The sequence below is a fragment of the Vanellus vanellus genome, assembly GCF_965231255.1.
Source record: "Vanellus vanellus genome assembly, chromosome: 8".
In the NCBI taxonomy this organism is placed as follows: Eukaryota; Metazoa; Chordata; class Aves; order Charadriiformes; family Charadriidae; genus Vanellus; species Vanellus vanellus.
The window spans coordinates 25,172,736-25,186,191 of NC_138913.1; positions in this window are offsets into that span (position 1 = coordinate 25,172,736).

A 13,456-nucleotide genomic window follows, 5' to 3' on the forward strand; every position below is an offset into this window, starting at 1 on the left:
TTTCATTTACACTAGTGCCAAATGCTCAGCCTTACTGCTCTAAGGTCAGTCAATCATCCCACTCTGGTGGAACATTCCTGCCTTTAAGGCAAATGAAACTTTTTTTCTATCTGTCTCAACTACAGATATCTTACAGGACAAACTCACTAATGGCTCATCCTGTGTGCCATGGCTGTTGCCCTATGATCCATCAACATAACTTTTCATTTTAGGTATTTCCCTTATAGAGAAGGGGTAGAGCTGCTCAGAGCTTTTTTGTGTACCTGAATGCAGATTCTCTAATAAGCAGCCGCATCAAGCAAAGTCCCTCTATTAGATTAAAAAATAAAATAAAATAAAAAAAAAGATGAGTCTGATCCAAACCTGAGTATAGTTTCGTGGAGATGTGATTCCAATAGGCTTCAGAACAGCAATTTCATTGAGTCAAATAAAGACAACTGAACTGGGAAGTCGGCTATTCAGATGAAAAGTTAGTAGCCAGCCTTTTTCGCCCCTATCCCAAGCTCAGCTGGCTGGCCACATCTTACTACAGGTGGGTTTTGGCACTTCATTGCAGCTCTCGTCTAAAAGCATTCAGAATACTCGTCGTTCCCACCACTGGATCAGCATGAGCTCACACTGAAGCAAAATAGCATTTAAACAAAGTGACCTCCGAAAACATTAATTATACAGTCCATTTTGTAATGGAAATCTACAGGATTATTGCCTGAATTGTGGTTTTGCTGCAAGCTTGATATATGGTATAGATTTCTTACAATAATTTGCTTCAGTAGAGCAAAGGAGAAGGCAGGCATGGCTGGCCTTAAACTCTTTGCTTACAACGTCACTTCCAAACAAAAGCATCCGAGCCTTTGGTTTGTAGCTTTGTTTGGCACAGAAGCATAACTACAGGGATTTTTTTTTTTTTAGTGACATTGACTCATTTTATCTTTCATTTAATATCACTGTTCTGAGATTGGTCATATATTGAAACTTGAGTAATTATATCTGCCTGCCCGGTGGATTTAGCCTTACAAGATTCCTTTCTTCACTCTATGTCATTTTCTATTGTTTGTGTTCTGAAGCCTTGGAATTTAGCTCAGGCTTTAAGGCTGAAAGCTGTTGATTTCTGAAAGGTAAAAATGAACAAACAAAAACTCCTCTGAAGCTCACTAAATCAACATATTTGTTTGCAAACCAGCACCGACCAAAAGGTTGCTGAAGAGACCTGCTTTTTTCTGCTTCATATCCATGCTTTGTGCTGCATGCCAGTCCTGCTTTTTCCCCCTTTTAATTTCTTTTTTAATAGTACGTCTGTTTCTCCTTTTTCACCTGCTATTGCACTTTTCATCTGCCTTCTGTCTTTGCCTAAGTCTTATATACCTCCTTCAAGTTTCCCTTCCAAGGCACCTTCCATCCTGAAGATAGTATTTTTTGAGAGAACATCTTCCAGTAAAACATCAGCAGACCAGGTTCTTATATGCCCTGTAATGGTGGAAATCAGACATCCTACACGGTGAGCAGGATTTACCAGAAGCTGTATTCTTTTTCAACTGGCATTTTCCTTTTGTGCTAACCCACTTAAGCTGGCGGGAATAATTCAAGCGTAAGGCACGATGGGAAGCGTAGTTGAATCTCAGGCTGGTTTAGCAAGGGAAATACTGTAAATCCACTCCAACGCATTGGCTGTTTTGGGCTTTCACAGAGAAAGCGTGGCACCCTTTTGTGTCTTGTCTCTGTAATGCTTTGATGAGCCGAGGTGCCCAAATCTGAGTTAAATGCAGTCTGCAGTTGGCAGTTGTTTTTGTCTGGAGAGACAGTCTTCATTTTGCATCTGTATTAATGGTTGTGTGTGGACATCATTAGGCTTTTGAAAGCACTGTAGCACTGGTCTAATTATGCTCTTACTAGGGGCAATGTTAAAACTGCTGTTGACCTTGCTGGAAAGAAGTTTGACAAATGCCAAGTGGTTTTGAAAATGCCACTTAATTGTTCTACAGTTGTCCTGCTATTCTGGAGCCTTAACGAATAAGGATGTCAAGAGCACTACTTAATGGCTGTTTTCAAGCACCTCCTGCAGTGATGGCTGCTGCTTTTGCCAAAGCCAAGTTGGAGAGTGAGCGTTATACAGGAGTTCCACCATATGACCTACCCCTGTTCACGCTCAGATTCTACTTAACATGAGACATTTAAGACTTACTTTTAAAAGTGCTTGTAAGTATAGTTTTGCGGTATGCATGTCGAAAGCGAAGTTAGAACCGCGTATCACTAGCATGTTGTTCTGCATCGAAGACAAACAGGAGAAACATATGGGAAGTTGAATAAAAATGCAGTGACTGAATCTGCTCTTGTAACAAACTTGTAAAGCGATTGTTCTCCACGTTTCTTAAAAAAATGAGAATCTGTTACTAGCCCAAAGTGGAAAAATGCATTATGTTTGTATGCAATAAAATGTGTTTGTCTCTGAAAAATCTATTTATAGGCATTGTCAATGGCAGCTGTTCAGCCCACTGTCTTACTGCTACCTGCCAATTTTTTCTTTATGCTTCTATTAACTGGAGCTTTGGGATTCACAGCTTATTCTAATATTCATTCTTAACGATAGTAAGCCAAAGTCTCTTGTGTCAGTACTTGTGAGTTACGCTGAAGCATTGGAGGCAAAATTCTTATGGAGAGGTTTGTTTTTTTTTTTTTTCTTTTGTACTTGCAGATTATTTTTGCAGTGGTATATCTGAGTATTAGTATCAAGACTGGTTTCAGAACAGAATGTGTCGGTAAAAATACAGTAAAGTTCTGCAATCTTCATTGTTTTAAAAGTCTGACCCTGTGTATTTCTGAGATGGCTATTTGTGATTCTGTTAAAGTTAGTGTTATCTCAGGTGATGTTTAGCGGAGTTAGAGAAGTGCTTGCTTTTGTAATGCATATTTTTAAGCAGTTAGTTGTCACTTCTCCATTCATTATCTCTCAAATTGCGTACACTCACACTGACTTGTCTTTAGAGACACCACTGGGAAGACTCTGAGCAAGTTCAGTACACTTAGGGCAGGCATAACAAGTTCATGTGGGTCGGGAAAAACATTATCGGTGAAATACCGTTTTCCATTATGTGTCTCAGTAGCTCATGCTGATGCCTTTTCCGTGTATGGGAGGGGTTAGAGGTGAGCGCGTATTCATGATATTTAGTTGATTCATTTCAACAAAATTGGCTGCATTTCCTCCACATGGACAGCAAGGCAAAGGAAGATGTATTTAGCGAGAGGCATCCTCCTTAAAATTAAAAACTATAAAAAGAGCTAAAACTTTGAGTAAGGTGGTAGAAACAATCCTTTATTGTCCCAATGAGGTTAAAGAATGAAAGACATGAAGGATCGGTATGGATGAGTTTCTAATAAGACCTAGCGCCTTTGCCAGGTTCTTAGAGCCGTTCCAGGGTGTTGAAAATGTTGTCTTGGGTCATATCATGATACTACTAGGTGCCGTATGCATTAGTGTCCAAGGGAATTGTGCTGTTTCTGCCAGGCTGGAATTGCATACTTCATGGGTTTTTTTTCAGTGCTCAGATGTGCAGATAAATGCAATAACAGAAGACTGTCAGAAAATTTACAGTAAAACTATCAGTGAATATCAAGACTACAAAACTTCTCCTGTTCTGATCGTATTACCCTCGAGCAGCCAGGAGAACTGTAAAGGAAAACAAAGATCTACTATAGCAAAATGACTGCTCTAATTTATACTTTCATCTAGTGATAGATACTTGAAAATTATATATTACTAAGCTGTAGAAAAACACCGCTTCAATTAACCCTGAAAGAAGAGAAAGAACCATAGGCGAAAACACAATGGACTCAGAGAAATCAAATCAACATCCTAGAACATAAACACAAATCAGGGAATCCTCTCACTGATGGGTGCCCCAGAAAGCACAGATGCATAAAATGCTCCAATATTCCTTTACCCCTCCTCCTTTTTTTTAACCTGAATTTTAAAAGTTCTCCACATAGAATATTTTTCTTCTTTCTCTGTACTGAGGATATTTGTAGAAGCACAATAAAAATACAGAAAGGAACTGGAGAGTCTGCTGAGGACAGGTGACCTAATTTATAGCTTTATGTCCCAGGTCTCACCAAAATGTCCAAGGATAACATCAGCTGGCTCGCTCACAATTACTAATTATGAGAGAACTTGGCAGGGAGACCTGAAATCTTTTTATTAGAACAAGTAATATAGCTGTGGGAAATAGGAAAAGATCTGGAGTAAACAAGACCTTCTACAAGTTCATTAAAAATATATGTTTTGGGCTGTTGGAAGATGCATGTCTTCCTCACAAGACCATGTTGGTTATCCTGTGAACTTTCCTGATTGCTATTAATGTATGCACAGCAGCTTTGGCTTTTTTTTTTTTTTTTTTCCACGTTCTAAGATGCAGGGCCTTGAACAGACCTGACTCCCAGAAGGTGGGTACCTGATAATTGTGGGGAACATATGCTGAACTTTGCCTGAGACAATTTGGAGTGGGTTTGTCAGTGGGTGGTGTAGTGTATGTTTGTCGAGGAGCTGACCAATACACAAATGCACCTTTCCCTTATTTCTCCCTGTAAGTGTGAGTTAAGAAGCTCTTGAGAAAATGCGTAGTTACATAATTTAAAGTAACAATTATTGGAGGGGAGGGAGAAAAGGCGATGTGTCCTTTTCAATGAAAAAGAAAACTCCCAATCAACGCTGAAAAAACAAATGGCAAGGTCATTGGATTGACAATGAATAATAGACCAGCTAAGAAAGGCAATTGTGTGCTTCCATTCTTAAGAAAGCCATTTCTTCTGGCAACCAACCATCCCAACCAGAGACTGGAGTCTTATTATTGTAGGAAATGAGTTGTTCTGCTGACTTCCCGCACATAGTGAATTGGTTGCAGAACTTGTACAACAAAGTTGTTTTTTTTTTTAAAAACAAGTAGCAAATTGCAGATGAGATTCATTAATACGCCTCACGGCATTCAGCTGTGTTAATACTGACAGAATGCACACAACATATGGAGTTTAGGTCTAGAGTTATACATTTTAAATTTGACTCTCAAATTAGATTGATTATGTTAGTGTTAGACAAATATGACCTGAAAGGACACAAATACAGTGGTTATCAAAATAAAGGACCGACCAGAAAGATTGATGTAGCATGCCCAGGTTTAGCTAATTTATGTACTGAACTTTATCAGGATGCCCTGTGCTAGTTTCTCACTTGTGTGAAGTGATTGCACTGTGTGATGGCAGCAAAAGTCCCAAAGATCCGATTGCAAAGATTAGTAAAAGTCTCTGTATTATTTAACTACTTCCTCCTTTTTCCACAAACACGAAGGAAATGTATTTTGAGATATAACGAGAAGCAACACTTAAAACTTCTGTTCTCCTTTGCTGGGCAGTTACGGGCTGTGCCGTAACTCCTGGTGTACCAGGTGAATGTGAGGCAATCCCCCCAGTAACACAGAACGCCTGCTGAGAGAGCTAACAAGAGACTATTCGCTAAAAAAGCACCAGTAATTAATGCTAGAGTTACACAGGGCTATGAGCTAGTTAGAGGCCTGGCGTAAATGAGAATAGCTCTAATGGTACCCTAATTTACACCCACATTATATTGCATTTAAAGCTCTTTACAGTATAAGCATTAGTTTTTATAATTTGTCCTGTCAAAGGAGAGATTCTCTTCTCTTCTCTTTTGCAACATGTAAGTGCTGGTTTCGGCATTTGCCACAGAAGAACAGTCAGGTCAGCTTTTCTGGTTGGAAACTTGTTCTGTTGAAAGTAATTGCAGTTTTCGTGATAAAATGTTGTATGTATTATATTAAATGTATTCCTATACTCTTGTGTTGAGCAATGGTGTAGTTAAGGATATACCAGGGATTTGCACTGTAAAAACCAACCTCCTATTCTGAAGGCTTTAATATAGCTGTAAAAGCTGATTATACGTTGGAGTGTGAGTGTAAAGATCTTGGAGAAAGAGCTCTTCAGCGCAAATAAAAGGTATCTCTATATGATGGCTTATAAACATCTTCCCTCAAAACCTGACAATATTAAAGGGAGATGATGAAGAGCTACTCAAAAATCCATTTAACTGATAAGCTGAATGCTCCTAATAACCGAATTTCAGGCATCACAGTGAAATAAGTGAAGACAGTCTGAAGTGGGGGTCTGAGCTGTAAGAAATCCTGCCCTTTCAGGGCACTTTCTACACAAAGTGTGGTTTTTTGAGAGATCGTTTAATATTGATAATGTCAGCCCTTTAGGTACCCACAGTTGGCACCTGCTGCCTGTCTCTGGGTCCCAGGTACTGTAGGAGTAGGAGCTGTGTAGCAGAGACTCCTGGGCAGCAGATCCCATCAGTCACTGAGAGATCGTTCATCGAAATGGCACAACTCCATTTAATTTCTGGGTAGGAGCTGCACCCGCGGCCTGTTGGGTGAGTGTGTGACCTAACGGACTGTGATGCTGAGGCTCTGTCTGTGCCCGCGGAGAGATGAGATCTGAGCTTGCTGTGCTGCATCAAAAGACAGAGGCGCCTGTGCTGGTGGCTGGGCGTGAGCAGGCTCACGCCTGGACATGCGTGTTGGTCAGGCACTGCCGTGCAGGTACTAACATCTGCTGGGAGCGTGAGCTGAGTCATTCCCATGCAGCCCAAGGGCAGCGCGGTTAAACCAAGGCTGCGGAGCCGCCAGAGAACTTCACCATGAGTTTCTTTGCTGCCTTAAGCTTTCACTAACTCGGGGTTCTCTGTGTTGCACTCCGTTTCAGGCGGGAAAGATGGCCGAAGTCCTCAGAACTGCAGATTATACACCAGGGTTGCTGTCATGCTCTCATCTCTTTGCAGTCATCTCTGATTTTCTTCTAGTACATCCACCGGCCGTTAAACATGTGAGCTCATGAGACTTGGAGGATATGAGCGAAGCTTGGTGCAAGATGTTTATGTGAAGATGGCTGTAGGAAACAACTAAAACTTTGGGGTTTGGGAGTGTAAGCATCCTGCAGTGACATATACGGAAGAAATGTAGCTGACACCATACAACAATTTACTGTTTTTCTAATACAAGAAGCATCACACAGGATAGTCCTGTCTGGACCTTGCTATGAAAGAAAACCTTTAACCCTGGAAGTGGTGCTTGTACGTAGATGCTAGGGCTCATGAGCAAATACATGGCAGTCCCAACCAGAAATGATGGTTCAGAAGGGCTATCTTTCTTCCAAATAAAGAAAATTAAGAGGACCGCACTCAAATGGAGAAAAAAAAAAACAAAAACAAAACACAACAAACTAAATGTAAACTGGAAGTTGTGTAAGAAGAGCTTTTTAGAAAGCTACAGGGAAGGAAGATTACAATTTTAGATTCAAGGTTTTCTTGGTTCTGCAGTGAAGACAGCAGTTAGAGGTAACTGTGTGCATATGAGAATTCAATGTATTTAGCTTATCAAAAAGAGGAGGGGGAGAGTTGTTTAATGGATAGTGTCTTCACGGAGGGGGAAAGCCATCTAGTAAAGATTTCTTTAAACCGGCAAAGAAGGATGTAATGAAAACCTATTGCTGGAAGCTAACAGTAGACAAATTTCAATTAGAAGTGAAGCATGCACTTTTAGCAAGTGGGAGCAGTTCACCACTGAGAAACATTGCTAAGGACATTGGTGTTTGTGTCTTCAGATCAAGAGTTTCTTAAAGATATGCTGCATTCAACAGCAAAATTTTGGATGTAAAACAGTCCTAACTGGTGATTGCTAGACCAAATACAAGGCAGGAACTACAAGTGGGTGGAAGAAGTGGAAACCACTAAGTGCAAAATGAAGTTAATTGCTCCCTTAGCATGGTCACGGGGGGGGTGGGGGATGGGGGTGACCCCATAAGCCATGGGATCCAGATTCTCCAGGGAGTCCTGTGAAGGACTTTCCTTCTAACCACACCAGTGGGAAACTGCACCGAGTTTCTCTGGACTGGAAGTTGCTCTTTGCTTGTCACACAGCAACCTCATTGCTCTTCAGTATCCTTTACAGATTTTAGGCAGTGGTTCATTCAGTAACTAAAATTTTCTGCTTACCAGTTCAGTTTCAGAACATGAACAGAAAACCAAACAGAGGGTGCAGATGGGAACAGCAGCTGAGCGGGGCAGGGTGAACCTCAAGTGAGTGACAGCTCCTAAGCAAAATGCTCTACATTTCTTAAACTCTTTTTTGCTATTCTGGCACAGCCTGTCTAGAAATAACACTGCCTGGGCTAAGCTCTCCTCATTGCAGTAGGTTGTGTTGCAGCGAAGGAGCACTTCTGCAGTGAGGGTCAGCCTGAGCGCTGTGCTTGCGCGGTGCAGTGCAGCCCGGTCGCCCGTGGCTCTTTCCATAACCTGCTCATCGGTGTGGTCTGTGTTCACAGAATCACAGAATTATCAGAGTTGGAAGGGACCTCTAGAGATCATCTAGTCCAACTCTCCTGCTAAAGCAGGATTGCCCAGAGCACATTACACAGGACTGCATCCAGGCAGGTCTTGAAAATCTCCAGAGAAGGGGACTCCACAACCTCCCTGGGCAGCCTGTGCCAGTGCTCTGTCACCATCACTGTAAAGAAGTTTTTCCGTGTATTTGAACGGAACTTCCTGTGTTCTAACTTGTGCCCGTTACCCCTCGTCCTGTCACTGGGAACCAATGAAAAGAGCCTGGCTCCATCCTCCTTCAACCCACCCTTTAGATACTTGTACGCCATAGTAAGGTCTCCCCTCAGCCTTCTCCAGGCTAAAGAGTCCCAGCTCTCTCCGCCTTTCCTCATAAGGCAGATGCTCCAAACCCTTAATCATCTTAGTTGCCCTTCGCTGGACTCGCTCCAGCAGTTCCCTGTCCCTCTTGAACTGGGGAGCCCAAAACTGGACACAGTATTCCAGTTGTGGCCTCACCAGTGCAGAGTAGAGGGGGAGAATGACCTCCCTCGACCTACTGGCCACACTCTTCCCTATGCAGCCCAGGATTCCATTGGCCTTTTTGGCGACAAGGGCACATTGCTGGGCCATGGATAATTTACTGTCTACCACAACCCCCAGATCCTTCTCCTCCGAGCTACTTCCCAGCAGGTCCGCCTCTAACCTGTACTGGTGCCTAGCATTCTTCCTCCCCAGGTGCAGGACCTTGCACTTGCTTTTGTTGAACCTCATTAGGTTCTTCTCTCCAGCCTGTCCAGGTCACGCTGGATGGCAGCATGGCCCTCTGGGGTGTCAGCCACCCCACCCAGTTTGGTATCATCAGCGAACTTGCTGAGGATACACTCTGTCCCCTCATCCAGGTCATTAATGAATATATTAAACAAAATAGGACCAAGTATTGAACCCTGGGGGACACCACTGGTTATAGGCCTCCAACTAGACTCTGTGCCGCTGATCACAACCCTCTGAGTTCTGTCCCGCAGCCAACTCTCAATCCACCTCACTGTCACCTCATCTAGCCCATACTTCCTCAGCTTCCTAATGAGGATGTCATGGGAGACAGTGTCAAAAGCCTTGCTAAAGTCAAGGTAGATGATATCCACGACTTTCCCCTCATCCAGCCAACCAGTTATAACATCATAGAAAGCTATCAGATTGGTCAAGCATGATTTAACCTTGGTAAATCCATGTTGACCACTTCCAATAACTTCCTGTTCCTCAACGTGTTTGGAGATGACATCCAGAATGAGTCACTCAGTCGTTCGGTGAGGTTCTGTATGAGCCCAGGGAGTCCCTGTAACCTGCAAGATCAGAGCTGGAGTTTAAACAGGCCGTAACCGGGCTTTGTTTTCAAAATAAGGGGCTCCCCTGGGCCACAAGGCTGAGCTCTGGCTCACCTGAGTTTGAAACTGCCTGTTACTCTCAAGCCCTACATCAGCTTCTTCTTGCTTCTGCCTCTTTAACCGCCAGCCCTCAGGGCTTAATTTGCATATATGGTTGAAATAATTATGCACGTCAATTAGACATGCTCTTTTAACTTCATCGCTTATCTGACTACTCCATTAAAGAGATTTAGGGGCACCTCCAGTCAGTGAAGGTGACTTAAAACTAACTTGTTTCACATCGTGTGAGTACACTTTGCCTGTTTCAGCTGGGTCCTGACCAGCAGAAACATCTTAAACCATTCCAGGTTTGTTCTCAGCTCATGTTTGATGGCTCCCTTAGCGCCATTATATTTATACATATGTATATATCCATATCTATATATAAACTCATTTTTAAGCTAGGTTCACTTAGATAAAATAAAACATTTCAAATATTTACAAGAGAAGAGAAAAGACAAGTTCCTTTCTTGTGAGGAGAACTGAGTCTTCCTTGAAGACTGAGCACTTTGATAATTTTCTGCAGCAGTTATCTTCAACACCAGATTTTGGCAGAATATGATTGAGTTAGGGCCTGAGGGTACAAATTCCATTTCAGGAGTGTGTTGAAAGAAGGATTTTGCCAGACAGAGATGATACATGCAGTGTAAAAACTTGGGAACAGAAGGGGTAAGGTCAGGGGAAGGGGAGCATCGTGGTATTCACAACTGGAGACAGAGCGGCAAACAGAAGGCTTTGGCCAAAGTCCCCTTTGGCCTCTGCAGCAGAGCCGGGCGGGGGCCAGTGCAGCATCAGTACGGATGAGGGAGGCTGCAGGCAGGGGTGCATTTATCTCGCCTGGTGGGAAAGCGCACTCCGTACAGGCTGAAGGTAAGACGGATTTTTGCGATCCTAGCCCAGTATTTCAACAAAGTCCTTTCCTGTCCCTGTACCTTTTTTAAAATATGACTTTATTTTTTCCTAGCTATGGGATTTTAACATTGGCAGTAAGTGCAAATGAGCATTTTTTCCCATGTGGTTGAAGACCACCCAGTCAAAAACAGTACCGGACAAGTTGGTGTTATGTATGTGCTTAACTTAATCCACTGTTAAACTTCAGATACTTGCATTGTGCCTTTTTTGTTTCTTTTTAATCACTGTGTCACTTATTAGCTGACAGCATTTTATTTAACCGAGAGCATTCACTTAATTCGTCCTCGGTGTCTACACTGCATATCTCTGACGGTGTAAGAACAAGTTACAAATAGCATCATTGATAGCAAGTGGCCCAACTCCTCATACCCAGAGCAGCAAAGTTAAACCTTATGAAAAACCTGGAGCAAACTCTGGGAAAGGCAAACATCTGCTTGCTTGGAATTGCCTATCAATCCCAGGGGCGATGGCACCCTGCAGCACAGTGCGCTGCTCCAGAACAAACCTTATGCATGAGCCATTAGAAAGGGAAGAAGGGGACAGAACTGATGGTTTCAAGTAACTGAAGGACTTTTTCAAAAAGAATCATTTTTCAAAGTAAATTAAATATGAAAGTTGCTATGTCAATATAGAGGCAGTAAGAAAATAAGGTACTGGTGTACACTGGTTTCTCTTCAAACCAGTGTAAGCATCTTGCTTTAAGGACATGCATTGTGGGGAGCTGCAAATTCAGGTCTTAGCTGTGCAGTCCAGTTCTTCGGGCCCTGTGACTGTCAACTCAAGTAAGCCTGCTGGTTTGGGCTGTAGGAGTTGAATGTCTGCTGAGCAAAGTGTGGAGGAGAATGAACAAGTATTAACCCTTTTCTCAGGGGTCAAAGCGCCATCAAAATGCCCTTCCACAGAAAGTAACGGAATGAGATTAATTTTACATGCTACAGCTATGATTGTCCAAGTGTTATGGGGAAGGCAGGATAAATTCAGGCAGACAAGGTTTCATTAATTGAGGGAATTTCCAGGCTAATTTACAGGTGTTCAGGGACCTGACCTATTTCAATTTGAATAATAGCTGATGACAGAGTTCGATATGCACCAACCTTCTATTTAAACAAAGAGGAGCGAATTGTTTGGGGTTGGGGTTTCTTAATTAGTATTCCACAAATATGGCATCATTTTGCTAAGCCCAGCTAGCACTTATTTCCTCGTGAGGTTTAAACTTAAAAGAAAATCAGTGCATTTAACTTTGTGCTATGTAAAAGATAAAAAAAACCAAAACAAAACCCAAAAACTAAACAAACCAGAAAACTTGTGCTGTAGCTGGTTGCTGATTTAAGTTTTAATCTGAATTAAGGGAAAAAAACATTAAAACTGTGAGATACTTTTTAGGCTCTTCCCTTGACAATTAGACTCTAATTTTGAGTTTCATTTGGTTAATGGACAACTATCTTGGCCATTAACTTTATCTAAAGTGGATGCTAATTAATGCTAAATTACAGTTCCTAAGGTGCTACATATTATACCCACCTGAATACCAACAGTCACCCACCATTCATTGTATTAGTGAGAGGGAAGCGGTGAAAGGGAGGATGACAAGAAGCCAGGGAAGACAATTTCCCATCAGCTCTGGTCTTCCAGTTATTCACTGTAACTTGAAGTTACTTGCCGAGTTTTAAAATTTCAGGTATAACTTTTAACTGTAGGGTTTTTAGCTTATTTAGAAAGAAATATTCTCAAGTCCTCTGGGGAATCAGTTAATATTTAACGCTGTTGTACTCTGACGTCAAAATTTTGTGGGTAGGTAACCAAGAAATGCGTTTAGCTCACAAATTCATTGAAGCGCAGTGCGGTGTGGAGTACACACCTCTGCTAGTGGGTTAATTCAGCTGTTTCCAATGCCATTTTTCTCTTCAATTAATACAAAATACTATGCCTGCCTAAGGTTAACAGTGGCACTGAGCAACTACCTCCTGGTAACTGTTGTTTGTATTTCATTATAGTCCTGAGTTCCCAACAAAGATAGTTCTTCTGGTCCTGCATGCTATGCAAATACTTAGAAGAGGAAAGGCCTCGTCTCTGGGATGTTTGCAGTCTCCTAGATGTAATCGAAAGGCACTCCACTGACTCCATACATCTCCATAACAAGCTTTAAGTAGAGGGAGGTGCTTTAAATGTGTAGTCTCTCATTTAAAACCAGGCTTAACCTTTAGTATGGTACTGCCTGGCAGAGCCATCTATCCGTTAATCATTTAGATTCTCTACTGACTGTTTTCCATCCATTTCCATCTCTCTGCTCTGGCTTCTCCTGGCTGTAGGGGGAATAAAGCATTTCTCACTGTCTGGCCCAAAATCTTGGCATAAATCTTCCTCCGAGGATGGGATTCAGCACATACCAACCTTTAGAAGTAGACTTGTGCTAATGGCAGTCTTACTCCTAACAATCAGAGTAGTAGGAAAATAGGCAGCCCCAAATGTTGCAATCGGATTAATGACAGATATCCACTATGCAAAACAATGCAAACTGGTTCCTGAGAATAACTTCTGTTCTCTGTACCATAATTTAAGAAACTGTTAAGCACAGACAGCTCCTGTGAATGGTGTTTCTCCATCTCTTGCCAAAACATGCACATTCATGCCCAGTTCTCGTATAATGCATCACAGACGGTATCTCTGGCTGTGACTAGGGAATACAGGTTCTGTGATGCTAACTAGATCCCACAGTTCTTCCCAAGGTACATAGTCTAGGCATTTG